The following is a 6,000-nucleotide window of genomic DNA, read 5'->3' as shown; positions in this document are numbered from 1 at the left end:
GATTAACTTTTTTTTTTTTTTTTTTTTAAAGGGAATAAATATAGCTTCTCTTTAAGAGAGATTCCCTCCTGCTGCGTCTGCTCCCTATCTGTGCTGCAGTGCACTGTTTTGCTGCACTTTGCTAACAGGAAATCTCTGACCACTCTCAGCAAAAAGCATTAATTAAAAAAGCATTAATAACGCAGAGAAAATGTCCCCACTCCCTTCAATAAATGACCACCTGGTTATCCGGCCTAGCTGGAGGAAGGGGCGCCTCCCGCAGGGAACACATCTACGCTTTGCTCAAATGAAGAACGGCCTTATTAAACCCTGGGAGATTGCCTGCAAGCTCCCTACATGTGTGACACGCACATATTAACCCCTCTGCTGCAAAAAGGAATGCTTGCCTGTATCTGCTGATTAACAGCACCACGGATACCGACAAAAAGTAATAACATTGAGTTGGAGTTACGGAAAAGCAAGATATTGACTTTTTCAGTTTTTTTTTCCACCTTGTGCAGGGAGAGCAGGTAATGTACAATCTGAAGCGGACACCATAAGAGTTGGTTCACAACTAAGCACTGATACTTTCCGCATTCGTTTCAATGGGCTGACCTATGTGCGAGAAACGACGAAAGAGTCAGACTGTTGTCCAAAATCGTGCCGCACCGAACTGCATTTACAGATATGTGGGGGTCTTATTATTAACAATTAATGGCACCACCTCACTTCTGCTATAGGGCAGTATGTTTATCTGCGTGTTGGTAAAGCGTGCAATTTTGCATGCATTCTTGACACACAACCTAGTCCACAGTTGTTGCAAAGGCAGCTGTAAGGGTCGGGCCGGCCTTAGGTGTTCAGGCGCCCTGTGCGAGCTAATCCTGTGCCCCCCCCATCTTCACCCCTTGCCCCCTGGTCACCTAAACATACACAAAGAGGCTGTCCGGGGCCCCTCTATCCTCTGCCGGGAGCCTGGGGAGTGACAATGAGGAGGAAGAGGTGAGGCAAGAGTCAGCGGAGCCCTTAGGTGGCAGTGCACCCTAGGAGGCTGCCTTCCTAATCCACCTAGTGGTAGCGCCGACCGCCCGGCCCTGCTGCGACTCACATTTTGCGAGCTGCGATGGCCGCACAGCGCCCCTGTTGCCCATGGCGCCCTGTGCAGCCGCACAGCTCGCACACCCCAAAGGCTGGCCCTGGTAAGGGTGTATACACATACCACTGTTGCGATCAGTGGGTCAGTACTGACTCTGCCCATGGAAGTGAATGTGGCTGCAATGAAACTACCCTCATTGGTGTGGGTTAAAAAAAGGCAATGAGCAGGTGAAATAACACCTTCACCTGAAGGACAGGACACTTAAGACATGTAAACCCCTACTGTAAACTTCTCTTATTTGCTTCCTTTTGGTCTCTTAAACAAAGTGTTACTAAACCCAGGAGCCTGCATTCACTATATCTGGTCTCCCACAGTACACGGAAATGCAATTATTTTAGTAAATATAAATGGCTAAATACCTTTTGCAAAGAGTTTGAGTATAGCCTCAGATTGATTTAATGGGAAAAATTAAAATGTACCATCATCCGAAATAAATTAGGAAATAAAGGGACACCAGGAATAGAGGGGTAGTGGCTGCTAGTACCACAGACTCACACAAACTATTACCTAGTAAGGATGTGTATTAATGGACTTTCTCGGTACTGATAACATGAGTCGGTATAGTAAAAAATTACATTTATTATACATAAAAACATACAATGTTCCATATATAAAACAGGGCTAGGACTAACAACCCCACATAGAGATACAAAGATGTTATTTCAAACGGAAGAAGCCGTGAGGTATCAGCAGTTGTGTGGGGGAGTCCTAGAGGAACCTCTACCGGTTTTGTGGCGAACCGTCTCTTCAGGAGGTATAGTCCGGAGTCAGGGACCGCAGTGCAAGTTTCGCTGACCAAGGTCCACCGTAGCGAACAAGGGGGAACAAAAGTAGGTAAAAGTCTATGCTGGTAAAAGCAATAGAATAAGGGCAGCTAGGGAGCAGGCATCAAGGCAGGTAATTGATGTTAAAGAGCAAACAGCCGAAGATAATCAGCCGAAGACTGCAGCAGAGAATTCCCCAGCACTTAAACAGTGGAGGTATAGGGGAACCAACAGTCAGGTTACCACACTGCCATGCAGCGTCCCAGCATTCAGCCCTAGGAGAGTCACAGAGGAGCTCACGCTAAATACCTTTTCTCATCAGCAGTATGGTCGGGTCAAGCACTGGGTAAAGCTTGTAGTAGGTATTTTCATTCTCCTGGGACTGTTCCATGAGGCTGCATGACCCCTGACACTCTGTCTGGACAGTGCTGACTGGCCCTGTGCCGATCACATGCCAATTCATAGTGTACGAACATCAGAGCCTGTGTGAATCAGGCCCCTAGGAGCAGAAACCTGATTGGCTCTTCAGTGTATTCCTTGTCAGTGCATGTGCACTGCAGATCACATAACTGGCCCCTAGTACTGCAAACCCACACTAAAGAATTAAGGGTGCCACTCAAGGCTTCTGTCTATACACATTTGGTGACTACCACTAAGGGTGCAGGCTAGGGAAGAGCCTGTCCTGGCTCGAAGGATGAAGTAAAAAGAAAAAATGCCCCAGGTGCCGCACACCAACAAAACCCAACGGTTACCATAGTAAGAGCAGCCTCAGGCAAAGGCTCCATTCAGGCCACGTCCAAATCCATGCATTTCTCCTCACCCACGGGGCTTAGTCATGACTATACCCTGTAGGCAGGGTTAAAAGCGTCTGGGGCATGGCCTGAATGGAGTCTTTGCCCGGAGGCTGCTCTTACTATAGAAATAAACAAAAACCAAAAGGTTGACGCTGCGCTAAATTAAATATTGAATTATAAATGTAAATAGCTGCTAGCACTAAATTGTGTACAACAACTTGGTATAAATTTGAGACCTTTATTGATGTTAACAAATTCATCCGCAAGATGAATATTAAAAGACATTTCATTTTAAATCCAATTGGAAATGGCACTCAGGTTATCCATAGGATTCCCCCATCTTCTATTCGACGATCTGGAGTCAATTCAGACGACGTTCCACCTACCATTTGTGCTCCTATTCAACATAGCAATCTGAGGAATGCATCACTATTCAATCCACCAGGCTTTGTTGCTCCTGCGATACAAGTATTTAAAGAACTGGTTACAAAAGATCTTCTGTCTCTTAAAATTACTAAACCTAGAGGTGTTTTCCCTATTCAGACTAACATCAAGAAGATCTGTCAGCGGAATGAGATAGTAATTAGACCTGCAGACAAAGGGGGGGGGATTGTCATTTTAGACAAGTCCCAGTATGTTGAAGAAATGAATCGACAATTGTCTGATAGTTCAACATACACCCCCCTACCTTCGAATCCTACAGTAAAATATAGGAAGTTGTTATCCAATCTTGTGGATCAAGGCCTACATAAGGGGATTCTTAACAAAAAAGAACATGCCCATCTCATACCCATCACACCGCGAGTACCGGTGATATACTATTTACCTAAACTTCATAAAAGTTTAGTTAAACCCCCTGGCCGTCCAATTATAAGCGGAATAGATTCCGTCACGGCCAGGATAGGTAAATATGTAGATAGTTTTTTACAACCCTTAGTGAAATCGACTCCTGCTTTCCTTAGAGACACCACTGAAGTCTTGAATCTATTAAAAGAGGTCCAATGGAAGGATGGCTATATCCTTGCCACTGCTGATGTGGCTTCTTTATACACGGTTATCTCACATCAACATGGTCTGCAGGCAGTGGACTTTTACCTCCAGCAAGAATCTGATATACCACCCTTACAGAAGGAGTTTATTTTGGAGTTGTTAAGATTTGCAACTACACATAACTATTTTTGGTTCGGTGGTACCTTTTTTCTTCAGATCTGTGGCGTGGCGATGGGGGCTAAATTCGCCCCCAGCCTAGCCAATTTATTTATGGCTCATTGGGAACGAGAAGCTATTGATGATCAACCACCCTCACAATTACGACTTTGGAAACGCTATATAGATGACGTGTTAGTCATATGGGAGGGAGACACAACATCACTTGAGGAATTCTTTTTTAAATTAAATTCCAATACGAGGGGTATTTCTCTTCAATATGATATTAGCACCTCCCACATCCATTTTTTGGATCTAAACATTTATGTAAAAGAAGATAAACTGATTACCAACACGTTCTTCAAAGAGACAGATAGGAACGCTTTTATTCCTGTCACAAGCTGTCATCATAGCTCATGGTTAGCCGCAGTACCTAAAGGTCAATTTCAACGCATAAAGAGGAACTGCACTGATATTAAGGACTACCATGAACAAGCACACGTTCTGAAACAAAGATTTTTGACTAAAGGATATCAAGAAGTTTTGATTAACGAAACCATGAGAAAGGTGGAACAGATGGATAGAGAATCCTTATTGGTAAAAAACAGTAGTAAGAACCCTATTCCTTCAGAAAAATTTAGCTGGTCCCTAACTACCAAATATTCAAATCAGCATTTTTCAATTAAAAAAATCTTAAAAAAGCATTGGGACATTCTTAAAAGTGATAAGATTATTGGATCACTTATCCCTGATAATCCAATCGTGATTTTTAAGGGGGCACCTGCTTTAAGGCTAAAAATTGCACCAAATGCTATAGATCCACCAAGAACTATGTCATTTTTCCAGTCCCTTAAAGGTTTTTTCCCATGTCGCAGATGTAATATCTGCAAGGTAAATTCCTTTAGGGAACGGAAATGTACTAATTTTCAATCAACAGCTACTGGTACAATTTATGACATAGATTCATTTATGACTTGCTCAACAAAATACGTTGTTTACATGATTCAATGTCCATGCTCAAAGCAATATATCGGCCGTACTAAGAGAGAACTGCATATACGTCTTAGTGAGCATGTGGGCAGGATCAAAAGCGGGTTCCCTAAACATAACCTCTCGAAACATTACGATAAATTCCATGGGAGACAATTAAAGGGGACAAGTTTTTTTGCCATAGATAACATTCGTCCTCATTGGCGTGGTACTAATATGGTTCGGGCCATATCTAGGCTCGAAACTCGCTGGATTTTTTCTATGAAATCTTTTATTCCATTCGGACTTAACGTAGATTGGGATATAAACTGCTTTTTAAATAATTCATAATAAAAAAAAAAAAAAAAAAAAAAATTATTAATTTTTTATTCCAATTTTAATTATCATAATCATTATCAAAATTTAAATTAATTTATAGATCTTCTCTAATTAAATATAGATGATTTTTATGATATAGATCTTTTCTAATTAAATATAGATTGATTTTTATGATTATGCAAATTTATGATACAATCTTTTTGCATATATTGTTAACCTCCGATCTTATTTTCATTATTCGATGCTCCGCTACCAGTTATTAAACACCCCCGCGTTCTGTACTAATATATATCGTTATTTAATCTGATACGTTATGTACAACATGATTAGAACACTTTTCCATTTCTCGCTACTCAATTATTTTGCCCTCAGTCACTATGAGGACTCTCCCCGAGTTTTCCAGTATGGAACCCGTGGGTATTTAAACACCTAGCGCGCTGACGTCAACATCCGGCTTACTCCCCCGTTGAAGTCCATTAGCGACGAAACGATCGTAGGGTGCCGTGACGTCATCGCGTTCCGTCCTGAACGCCGGCTGTGTTTTCCTGACCGAGTAGCGAGAAGCATCGGAACAAGAGATCGGAGACGTTTTGCTATCCATGCTGTATTTATATTGCCTAATTGTAAGTGCAATTTTTATTAAACCCTCTTTTATTTTTAAACGTTATACGCTATGAGAGGTCCTTCTTCTCTTTTTTTTGGTTTATGACTCTTCGGATTGTATGCTGAGCTATACCGTGGTTATCTTGACGGCTAAGGTATTGGGAGACCAGACTTCCCACAGGCCCTATTAGACTGATGCAAAACAGTCTTTTCATCTGGTAAGCAGGCAATCTTATCCTTCCTCACGGGTGTA

The sequence above is a fragment of the Rana temporaria genome, chromosome 10 (genome assembly GCF_905171775.1).
Source record: "Rana temporaria chromosome 10, aRanTem1.1, whole genome shotgun sequence".
Taxonomy (NCBI): Eukaryota; Metazoa; Chordata; class Amphibia; order Anura; family Ranidae; genus Rana; species Rana temporaria.
This window is presented reverse-complemented; position numbering follows the sequence as displayed.